This window comes from Oncorhynchus clarkii, chromosome 2 (genome assembly GCF_045791955.1).
Source record: "Oncorhynchus clarkii lewisi isolate Uvic-CL-2024 chromosome 2, UVic_Ocla_1.0, whole genome shotgun sequence".
NCBI classification, from domain to species: Eukaryota; Metazoa; Chordata; class Actinopteri; order Salmoniformes; family Salmonidae; genus Oncorhynchus; species Oncorhynchus clarkii.
The window spans coordinates 76676595-76688494 of NC_092148.1; positions in this window are offsets into that span (position 1 = coordinate 76676595).

Here is an 11900-nt window from a genome sequence, read left to right on the forward strand (position 1 = left end):
GACAGATATCCAAGACATTGGACAGATATAAAAACAATTGTAAACAAGATTCTGATTCCAGCATGTTCTAATTTCAAGTATGGGTATGGTTTTTGATGCAATGTTGCACCTTTTCAGCAGTGCAACTGTGGTAAAAGAAAATACCACACATTTGCTGAGCCTGCAATTGCTTTTCATACACAACTAACAGTGACCTAAGCCAAGTCCAATACCGACATAATACCACAGTAATGTTGTGACCTATATACTAAAGTCATTTTACATAAACAAAGAGCAAAGAAAACTGCAGATACAGTAGTTGGCCCACATGACTGAATAACCCAGATTCCTTGGTTAGCCTTGTGTCATCATGATCACCAAAGAAATAATGTTCTCAATCCTTGAAGTGAAATGTCACATTTAAAACTTCTATGGACATAAAAAGGACTCAAAATAACTTAAATTAGTCATTTAATGATAATGCACCCTGACCACCCCACCATGGCTTATCTAGCCCTAGACAGAAGATAACACAAATATACACACAGCTCTTTTGACAAGGGGATTAATGAGAACCTATAGCTTCGCTGTAGGCATCCTGAAACCCTGAGACAGAACGGCCTAACCAGCCCCACTACTTACTGGACCACTACGGTGCATAGAAAGAGCACACATTTTTGCAACCCTTCTCATGAGTAGTCTCTTTCTGCACACGTGAGCAATAGAGAAGATTCATAAAGGCACATGCATTTATTGTGTATGTACCACTCTTTTGGTGGGAAATATCAACATTTCATGTAGCTTATTCTAGCAAACAATATATAAATTGTCAAATAAAGGAGGCAGAGGCAAACAATGCCTTCATTCCCAAAAATGCAAGACAGTGAGACAGGGATCATGGTGATCTGTTTTGGCATGACAATCACACACTGTGTGATTTGAGCTACACACGTTTAACATGGCTTTGACTCAGTGTGTGCACACATGAGGCATGTGTACACAGCACCATCAGGAAACACACACACTGATATTAAATCACTACTGTGTAAACAGTTGCTCTTGTTTGCACAGACCAACTGTTCATTCTGGACACAAACAAAGCTCTGGCTTATATCACGGGAAGTGTTGGACAGACAGGGAGGGGATGTCTTGCACATGAGCAGTGCATCAGTGTATCCACATGGTGTATTCCTCTTCAGATGGTTAGACTCTGCAGGGGAGCAGCACTCTCCAACCATCTCCAACGCAGCTCAGAACAGCATCAGTCCAGATACCGTGGCCAAATCCTTCACGCTCACCAACCACCATGTCATTTCACAAGGACATCCTCCATAGTGTTCTCTTCAGAAAGTGAACTCCATTTATAGTGAATGTGGGTTTTAGTGATCAACCACTTACAGTGATCACATTTTCCTACACGGATGTGATCACTATAAAAGAAGCACACACTGAACTTGAAGTACTGTAATATGAATGCTCTGAACAGATTCTAGTCAGTGTACCTGATGTTTTACTTTACTTTACTTTACTTTACTTTCTGATTTAGTACACATAATGTCTTACTTGGCACTGATTTGGCATCAACTGTGATACATACTACAGTGCACCATAAGACTCCAAGAAGGAGGCGCTGACAGCAGTTTACACAGCAGTTCTCAGAAGCACTAGAACAAAAGTAATTAACCGAGTCATCACAAAATCACAGCAGGCCTACTTATCTCAAAACAAAACATCCACCATTAGACTATGGTGTAGCAGTTGTAATTATAAAATGACTTATTTTACAATACTGGCTAAGTAGTTTACATACTGTCATCCTAGTGACCAAATCATATTTTCATAATTTCACTGATTGAGCTCATCAACCCAGTAGGATCTCTGTGTTGTGCTTGTTGTGCTCAGGGAACAACTGGGCTCAGAGAATTAGCCTTTATTTTAGCAAACATTATTACATGTACCCTTCTACTGCTGCCATGAGGCTAACTTCTCATTTTACTTTATTGTGCTAATTTGTGCATTAGATAGATCACACACACACAAAAAAACATGGGCGTGTCAATATTTGCGATTGAGATTTTAGAGATTGTGGTCCGCACGTTTAGCTATTAAGCTCCACCTTCACTGTGGAGTATAAACACATTGCAGTGTGGCTAAGTAGAATGGATGTAACCAGCATTTCCAGATTTCAGGTTAAACTTTTCCTCGGTGCACTATGACAATGACCTTACACTTTGGTCAAGCTTGATACATTGAATAACAGTAAGGGCCATTTGTTGCAAAGGATTTTCTTCATGCATATTTGGCCATACATAATCTCCAGTCTAGACTGCCTGTCACCTTGCGTTCCTAAAGTGAAGTCATTTTTCTTTCATGGTCCTATGAGGCAGCTAGCTGTCACCATGTGTTGCCAATAAAGCCAATAGTTTAATGAGGCAGCTGTTGGATTTTCACTAATCACTCTACCCTGATTACTCTGATGAGTGGATGATGCTCTTAAATGATCACCCTGCAATGAAAAAAATGTTGCAAAATAATTATTATCTCCCTAAGTACTGCAGCTGCACCGCCTGCAATAATTACAAATAGAGCAGGGTGCCTTCTATCATACCTTATAATCACTTATTATTATAAGAGACAATGCTGAGTGAAATCATGGTTTCTGTTGGCATGCATTGAAACGCATGGCTTTCTCGTGGATTTTTTTTGCAAAATAACTACTTATTTGACCAAATAGTTATCAATATATAACACCATATTCACTGTATTACAAGTAAAAACTAGCAGATCTATTTTGCTCCAGCAGCTAGCATAATCTGTCTGCTCGCAAATTCACCTGTGGGAACATGGCAGCTCTCAACACCCGACAACAGAAAGCATTGGCAGCTACTATCCGAGAGATTGTTCGTGAGGACATTACCTCGACTTGCAATTAAAACCGGTAAATTAATCTCTTGCACTGCTCACTTCTAAAGTGGATACCTACTCAACTAAAGTGGAAAGTTTGGAGACAGTGGCCAATGTGACAGAGGGTCGACTCAATGATATGGAAACAACACGAAATAAGCTAGAAGGGGAAATCAATCTCCCCCCCAAAAATAATCACTCAAAAATCATTCCAATAAAATAAATATGTTGGTCACAGGACTTGAAACTTGTGTGGAAGCGGGCAACCCAACTTCCTTCATGAGCAATATTTTCTATGTACTGTTTGGGCAGGAGAAGCTGGGTCCCATGCTGCTGATAAACATTGAGCACTGCACGCCCGTGTCTTCTCCGCAACGGATCCTGGTGTATGATTGTACGAATCCAATGTTTTGAAGTTGAACAGCAAATTGTTCTCCTCACAGCAGAATCGGGGGCTCTGACCTATGCTGAGAAGAGGATCAGCATCTAGCCAGATCTTAGTGCAGAGCTGCTGAAACAGAGGGCGACCTACAACGAGGTGAGACCCCAGCCACACAAGCCAAACCTGAGATGCGGCTTCAATCACCGGGCAAAACTCATCTTGACCTTCCCGAATACAACACATGTTTTCCACTGCCAAGGAGGCTTAAGACTTATTGGAGAAGCACATCAAGCCCAACACACAAGGAGATGAAACAACAGATACAGACTATCCCTTATTTGACTGGCTCCATATTCAGGTATGCTATCCATGCACAATGGCTATGATGCTGCCCTCAGCATAAGACAATGATGACACCCTCTTAATTGGATAAAAATAACACTATTATTATTACAATATTGCTGAACATTGGACATCGTTATGGTACAGGACATTTAGATAATGATAACACCACGGCAGTTAATGAACAATGGACAAGATATTGAAGTGTCATACAGACTGGGGCTGCTTCCTTGTGGGACTATGGCATCACTATATGGGCTAAAGATGACAATGTAAATTGGAAGCTTGGTCAATAAAAACTTTGTAAAGAAAAGATCTAATGCTGAGTGGAGCAGGTCTGTAAATACAGTATTCGACAATGGTAACACATTATTTGAGTGCCTACATAAGACATTCATATACCGTTAATAGCCCATTCATAAGCAGTGCATACGAAAAGCTTATATCAACACCCGCAAGTTATTTAATGTTTTTTTTCACAGTAATGTCATTTATACTTCAATTATAATTAACCTTCATTTATGGAATTCTTAATGGGATTCATCATAAAATACCTGCTTTGGTTTTCACAATATCTAGTCAGAAGTCTTTCAGCCATGGTGTTGTGGTATTGACAGTGCATAATGTGTGAGGAACCCTGATAATCAGTGCAGGGAGGGTAGTAGACTTCATATCGGATCCCCTTGGATCTGTTGTTGCCCTCACCCATCCCCCTCACCCAGTATCGGCCTGGCAGAAACAATTAACATTTCCATAAAAACAATTCTCTGCCTCCAATAGTCCAATGCAATTTGTTTTCCATCTCTGTTCATTAATCATTGTTTAAGTTGGTGAGCCCTCTTATACTCTCTGCCATCTGCACTCAGCTGTGTTACCGAGATGACACCTCGCCTCTTAATCGAAGCTGACAGCCAAGAAGACGCCTGTCCAAATAGCTTTCTGCATACTGTATGTGCACCCCTTCTCCACTCAACATCCCTCATTCCTGCCATCAGGTAAAAGTCGATGATTCAACGGATTCTAATTAATCTAAGAGGTATGGTCACGCAACGCACACACAAGGCACACACACACATGCACATGAAATGCACTTTCTAAATTATGACATGCAAAGCTATGGCTGCTCGTAAAGGGAAAAAGAGAACAACAAACGCAACGACAAAGGAGTCTCATTGTAACGCCTCCTACCGAAGGTGGCTCCCCTTCCTGTTCGGGTGGTGCTCGGCGGTCGTCGTCACCGGCCTACTAGCTGCCACCGATCCCTTTTTCCCTTTTCTGTTGGTTTGGTCTGATTTGTTTAACCTGTTTCTTGTTTAGACTTTTAATTTGGCTATTTAAGTCAGTAGGCCCGCCTGCTCTTCGTGCCGGCTTGTTTATTCCCACTTTGTATGTGTGGTCGTGCGATCTCGGTTTGGTTCCTGTTTTGGGCATTTGTTTTATGACGCTCAGTTTCGTTATATATACTATTTTGCTGGTGCTAAATAAAGTGCTATTCAGAACTTTCTGCCTCCTGCACCTGACTCCGCACCCACTACGCTTAAGATTGTCACAGAAGCCCGCACCACCGATGGAGTCAGCAGGAGCAGCAGCAGGAGCAGCGGCCACCCCCCTTCCATCGATGGAGGAACGCATTCTCCATCACACCACCATCCTCCATCGGATAGGGTCAGCGATGGATCAGATGATGGAGAGAATGGACCGATGGGAGAGGAGTGGCTTCCCCACTTCACCTCCGGCTCCTCCAATGGGACCACCTACCCCACCCCCAGTGTCCGGCTCCAGCGCACTTCGTATTGCGCCTCCGAGGGAGTATAATGGAACGGCGGCTGGGTGCCAGGGGTTTCTCCTCCAACTTGAGTTGTACCTGGCTACCGTTAGGCCGACTCCCTCTGGGGAGGAGAGTGTGAGCGTCCTCGTCTCCTGCCTGACAGGCCGAGCTCTGGAGTGGGCCAATGCTGTCTGGAATGGCCCAGACTCCGCGAGGGAGAATTATCCCGAGTTCACCCGTATTCACCTGTATTCGACCACCCTTGGAGTTCCAGACCTTGGCCGCTGGGGCCGGGTGGAACGACAGGGCCCTGATGGACAACTACCATTGCAGCCTCTGGGAGGACGTCCGCAGGGAGCTAGCTTGTCGGGACACCACTCTCCCTAGACAAACTTATAGACATGTCTATTCGGCTGGACAATCTGCTAGCTGCCCGCGGGCGTTCAGAAAGGGTCCTGTCAGTTACACCTCCTAGCCCTACCGCTCCCATTCCTATGGAGTTAGGGGGGGCTCCTCCTGCACCAGTTGTGGTCGGAGAGGACACACGGTCGACCGGTGCTAGAGGAGTCCGTCTGGGAGTCGAGAGGGCAGGCGGAACACTTCTCAGTCACCCCAGGTAAGTCAGCATCAAACTCACCCAGAGCCCCCTGTTGGTCACATGTTTGTATACATTTTTTTCCTTGATTTTTCTCCCTCTTCCCAGCATAAGGCGCTAGTCGATTCAGGTGCAGCTGGGAACTTTATGGATCACGGACTCGCCCTCAAGCTGGGAATTCCTCTGGTGCCGATAGATCCCCCCTTCCCCGTGCACTCCATAGATAGCTGGCCATTAGGGTCAGGGCTGGTCAGGGAGGCCACTGTTCCACTGGACATGGCAACGCAGGGGAATCATAAGGAGCGGATTAGTCTCTTCCTTATCGATTCACCTGCCTTTCCAGTGGTGCTGGGGGTTCCTTGGCTGGCCAGTCACAATCCCAGGATTGGCTATCGCTTTCTGTAAGAAGAGGGCGACTAAATTACCACCTCATCGACAGGGGGATTGTGCGATAAATCTCCAGGTAAATGCTGCGCTTCCCAAGAGTCACGTGTACCCATTGTCACAGGAGGAGACGTTGGCTATGGAGACATATGTCACGGAATCTCTGGGACAGGGGTACATTCGGCCCTCCATTTCACCCATCTCCTCGAGTTTCTTTTTTCTGAAAAAAGGAGGGACGTTTGCGTCCGTGTATTGATTAGAGGTCTCAATTCCATCACGGTGGGGTTTAGTTACCCGCTACCTCTCATCGCTACGGCGGTGGAATCATTTCACGGGGTGCGGTTTTTCACGAAACTGGACCTCAGGATCTGGTGTGTATTCGGGAGGGAGACGAGTGGAAAACCACGTTTAGTACCACATCGGGCCATTATGAGTACCTCGTCATGCCGTATGGGTTAAAGAATGCTCCAGCCATCTTTCAATCCTTTGTAGGCGAGATTCTCAGGGACCTGCATGGGCAGGGCATGGTTGTATATATCGATGATATCCTGATCTATTCCGCCACACAGGCCGCGTATGTGTCTCTGGTGCGCAAAGTGCTTGGGAGACTGCTGGAGCATGACCTATACATCAAGGCTGAGAAGTGTGTGTTCTCCAAATGAGCCGTCTCCTTTCTGGGTTATCGCATTTCCACCTCGGGGGTGGTGATGGAGTGTGACCGCGTTAAGGCCGTACGTAATTGGTCGACTCCAACCACGGTGAAAGAGATGCAGCGGTTTTTAGGGTTTGCCAATTACTACAGGAGGTTTATCTGGGGTTTTGGCCAGGTAGCGGCCCCCATTACCTCACTGCTGAAGGGGGGGGCGATGCGTTTGCGGTGGTCGGCAGAGGCTGACAGAGCCTTCAATCGGTTGAAGGCGCTGTTCACAGATGCACCCGTGTTGGTGCACCCGGACCCTTCTTTAGCGTTCATAGTGGAGGTGGACGCGTCCGAGGCTGGGGTGGGTGCCGTGCTATCACAGCGCTCGGGTACGCCACCAAAACTCCGCCCCTGCGCTTTCTTTTCGAAGAAGCTCAGTCCGGTGGAGCGTAACTATGATGTGGGGGACCGTGAGTTGTTAGCTGTGGTAAAGGCTCTGAAGGTGTGGCTTGAGGGGGCTAAGCACCCTTTTCTAATCTGGACTGACCACCGGAATCTGGAGTATATCCGGGCAGCTAGGAGACTGAATCCGCGTCAGGCAAGGTGGTTGATGTTCTTCACCCGATTTAGGTTAACCATCTCGTATAGACCAGGCTCCCTGAATACTAAGGCCGACGCGCTGTCCCGTCTCTATGACACGGAGGATCGGCCCATCGATCTAGGCTGGTGGCACCGGTGGTATGGGAGATGGACACAGACATTGAGCGGCCGTTACGGGTGGAACCTGCACCTCCAACAATGTCCTACAGGTCGTAAGTAGTGCCGCTTGGTGCTCGTGATCAATTGATTCGGTGGGAGTCTTAGGGGGAAGTACTGGTGGCCCACCTTGGCTAGGGACGTTAGGTTCTATGTCTCTTCCTGTTCGGTGTGCGCCCAGAGTAAGGCTCCTAGGCAACTTCCTAGAGGGAAGTTACAGTCCCTCCCCGTTCAACAACGGACGGTTTTCTAAGTCCTGCCGTCTCCTCCCGTTGCCCGTCAGACTGCGGAGGCTCTATTTACCCACTTCGGGGTGCCGGAGGACATCGTCTCTGATCGGGGTCCCCAGTTCACGTCCCGAGTGTGGAGGGCGTTTATGGAACGTCTGGGGGTCTCGGTCAGCTTGACCTCTGGTTATCACCCCGAGAGTAATGGGCAGGTGGAGAGAGTGAACCAGGAGGTGGGTAGGTTTCTGCGGTCGTATTGCCAGGACCGGCCAGGGGAGTGGTCAAGGTACGTACCATTGGCGGAGTTAGCCCAGAACTCACTCCGCCACTCCTCCACGGACATGTCACCATTCCAATGCGTGTTTGGCTACCAGCCGGTCCTGGCGCTGTGGCATCAGAGTCAGACCGAAGCTCCTGCAGTGGAGGAGTGGGTGCAGCACTCCAAGGAGACCTGGAGGGCCGTCTAGGAATCCCTCAAGCAAGCAGGTGGAAGGCAGAAGAGGAGCGCTGACCGTCACCGCAGTGAGGCCCCCGTGTTCGTACTGGGGGACAGGGACTGGCTCTTGACCCAAAACCTACCCCTCCGCTTACCCTGCCGGAAGCTGGGGCCGCAGTGTGTGAGGCCCTTCAAAGTCCTGAGGAGGATAAACAAGGTTTGTTATAGATTACAACTCCCTTCCTATTATCGTATTAACCCCTCGTTTCATGTGTCTCTCCTCAGGCCGGTGGTAGCTGGTCCCCTGCAAGAAGGTGAGGTGCCGGAGGTCCCTCCGCCCCCTCTGGACATTGAGGGGTCCCCGGCGTACACAGTACGTGCTATTCTGGACTTGAGATGCCGTGTGAGGGGCCTGCAGTACCTCGTGGACTGGAAGGGGTAAGGTCCGAAGGAGAGGTGCTGGGTACCGGTTTGGGACATCTTGGATCCGTCAATGTTGAGGGATTTTCATCGCCTCCATCCGGATCGCCCTGCGCCTCGCCCTCCAGGTCGTCCTCGAGGCCGGTGTCGGCGTGCTGTGGGAGACGCACGTCAGGGGGGGTACTGTCACGACTCCTACCGAAGGTGGCTCTCCTTCCTGTTCGGGTGGTGCTCGGCGGTCGTCATCACCGGCCTACTTGCTGCCACCGATCCCTTTTTCCCTTTTCTGTTGGTTTGGTCTGATTTGTTTCACCTATTTCTTGTTTAGACTTTTAATTTGGCTATTTAAATCGGTAGGCCCGCCTGCTCTTCGTGCGGGCTTGTTTATTCCCACTTTGTATGTGTGGTCGTGCGATCTTGGTTTGGTTCCTGTTTTGGGCATTTGTTTTATGACGCTCAGTTTCGTTATATATACTATTTTGCTGGTGCTGAATAAAGCGCTATTCAGAACTTTCTGCCTCCTGCACCTGACTCCGCACCCACTACGCCTAAGATTGTCACACTCATACATTCCACAATTTGTTCAAGCTGACAGGAGTGTTTTTATCCTGTTAAATGAGTTCTCTGTTCCTATGCAAAACTATTGTTTTCCTGGGTTTGGGAGAAAGATTATTAATGATTCACTGTTTAGTATCCTTGAGGGAGCTGTGCTTTTCATACCATTGCCTCATAGTTCACACAGACTTAAGGCCATGGAACTGGCAATATGCTTAGAGAGTGTTGTTAATCATAAACCAGGTATTAAAATGAAACTTCACTATCTTAAGATAAAAGTAACTGTTAAGAAAAGAGTAACAGATTGGATGGTTGCGCTTTCTGAACTCCTCTGACTGGATAACAGCTTGGCCACTGTACTGCTGAGGACCAGAGGGTCCAGACAAACACCTCAAAATACTTTTGCTGCACTTTTTCAGAGTGATTTAAGCCAACCAGAAAACAGCTTAGAATTTTTGGGAGAAAATCCGACTTATGATGATGGCAAGAAAGGGCCAAAAAGCTAATTTGGGCTGTTCAGTTGAGCTTGGATTATAGATGTTCAAATCAGGTGCTTGGTGTTCAAACAAGTGATTCCATCAGAAAGTTGCCATGTAGGTCCTCTAACAGCACTTGTAGCATAGTAAAGAGAATAAGATACGAGCACATGACTTGACATTGATTTCAGCTTCACTCAGCCTCACTCTGATTTTCTCCTTCCTGCTTCACGCACATTTACTTGCATTTGATGAAAAAATACCCCTACTTGGATTCTGCATCATAATAGAAATAGCAGTGAGTTAAATGCTTTTCTAACATAAGCACAATTCCATTAGCCTGGGTGCCAGTCTGTGTTCTGCTCTCTTGACAACTTCTTTAGGGAATTGACAAACTCTGGTATACCGGCCCCATCATAATGAACAGATAATACTGCAAACTTTTTCAAATCAAGACATGTATTGCTTTTCACAGCTTGCTTATTCTCTCATCAACAACAAACACATTTATCAACTAGCTCCAGTTTTTGTTTTTCTAATAAAGTGCATTGCGGTTAAATTATGTGTAAATTCCAAGGCTGAATATTTAATGTTGATTGATCATACTGGCTGCCACCCACCTGCTCCTCCTCCTGTCCCCTTGGAGCCTGAGAGAGGAGAACTCTGGAATGGAGAGAAGCAGAGCATCATGGACTCTCTTAGCTCACATATGACAGATGGGGCATCATCGCTTCACCTCTCTATCCAGGTTACAGTGACAAGAGATGATATTTTATCAATGTATTTACAGTACACACTCACATAACCTCTGCATATCACCATTCACGTTACACACATTATTATAGATATCAGAAGTCTGACAAACATCCTTGAAAAAACGTCTTTATATCCAACAGTCCGTCAGCCACAGCCCTCAACTCAATTACTACTGTGGATCATTTGATATGTGGCGTATTGAAATGAGTATTTACTGCAACAGATTATCTTGGATGCAAAGATCACAGCAGGCTGTCATTACACTATATCACAGAGTGAGAGAGAAAAAAAAACATCAGCCTATAAACAGTATATTTTGACATGCATAAGGACCTGCTATTCAACCACCATATACAATCCTATTCTATCCATTCAACATGACTTATGAAACATTCACTTTACATGGGCCTACACTATCCTATACTTTTCTTAATTTTTTAACGATATTTCCCTTCTCTTAATAGCCTACTGTCATTGGCATTACCAGGGGCAGCCAACCTCACATAAGGGTTTATGCATGCATACAAATATATTCTGAGAAACCATGTTATTCTGAGAAATCATCATTCGGAGAAACTGAAAGTTAAGTGTTGCAGGAGATTCTAAATATTTGTTGATATATACATTTCCTTACCTGGGTATTCAGATCGGAGGGTGTAAAACCGCAGCGCGTATTGGACTCGAAGTACAGCTTAAGTTCAGTCAGTGACGAGTGATGAGCTGTGTCTGACTTTTCCTGTGATACTGCGCTAAAGGATAACAATCAAATCAGATCTCCGTCAGCATCCTTCAACTATTCATGCATGCGTTCGAAATAAAGTATGGAAGCATATGAGCTTATAGTTTAATTTCTGTGGGAAGGAGGGGATATGACCACTTCGAGATGTGCGTGGGCTCCCCCATCTGGTAGTTGACAAGCATTGTAGGCCTCCTGTTCCTGCGTAAATTACGCATAGGTTATTTGCGTCTCCAAATCCAAGATGATCAACTACTCCTTTTATTTAAATTAGGCCTAGTCATCATGATGCACATAGCATTCTGTTAATTTTTGCACTGTACAAACGTCACATTTTAGTGGGTTATTTTAAATTAGGCCTTGTCACTCACTATGCACCAACATTCTGTACATTTGTGCACTGTAAAAACGTCACATTTAGTAGACCTGGCCTAGATTATTTTAGGCAAACTCTTGTGACAGACACAGGAAGAGGTTTGGTGCAACTGTGTTATATGGCCCACCACCTTTTCATCTTACTCTCTCCAGTGTGTGTGTGTGTGTG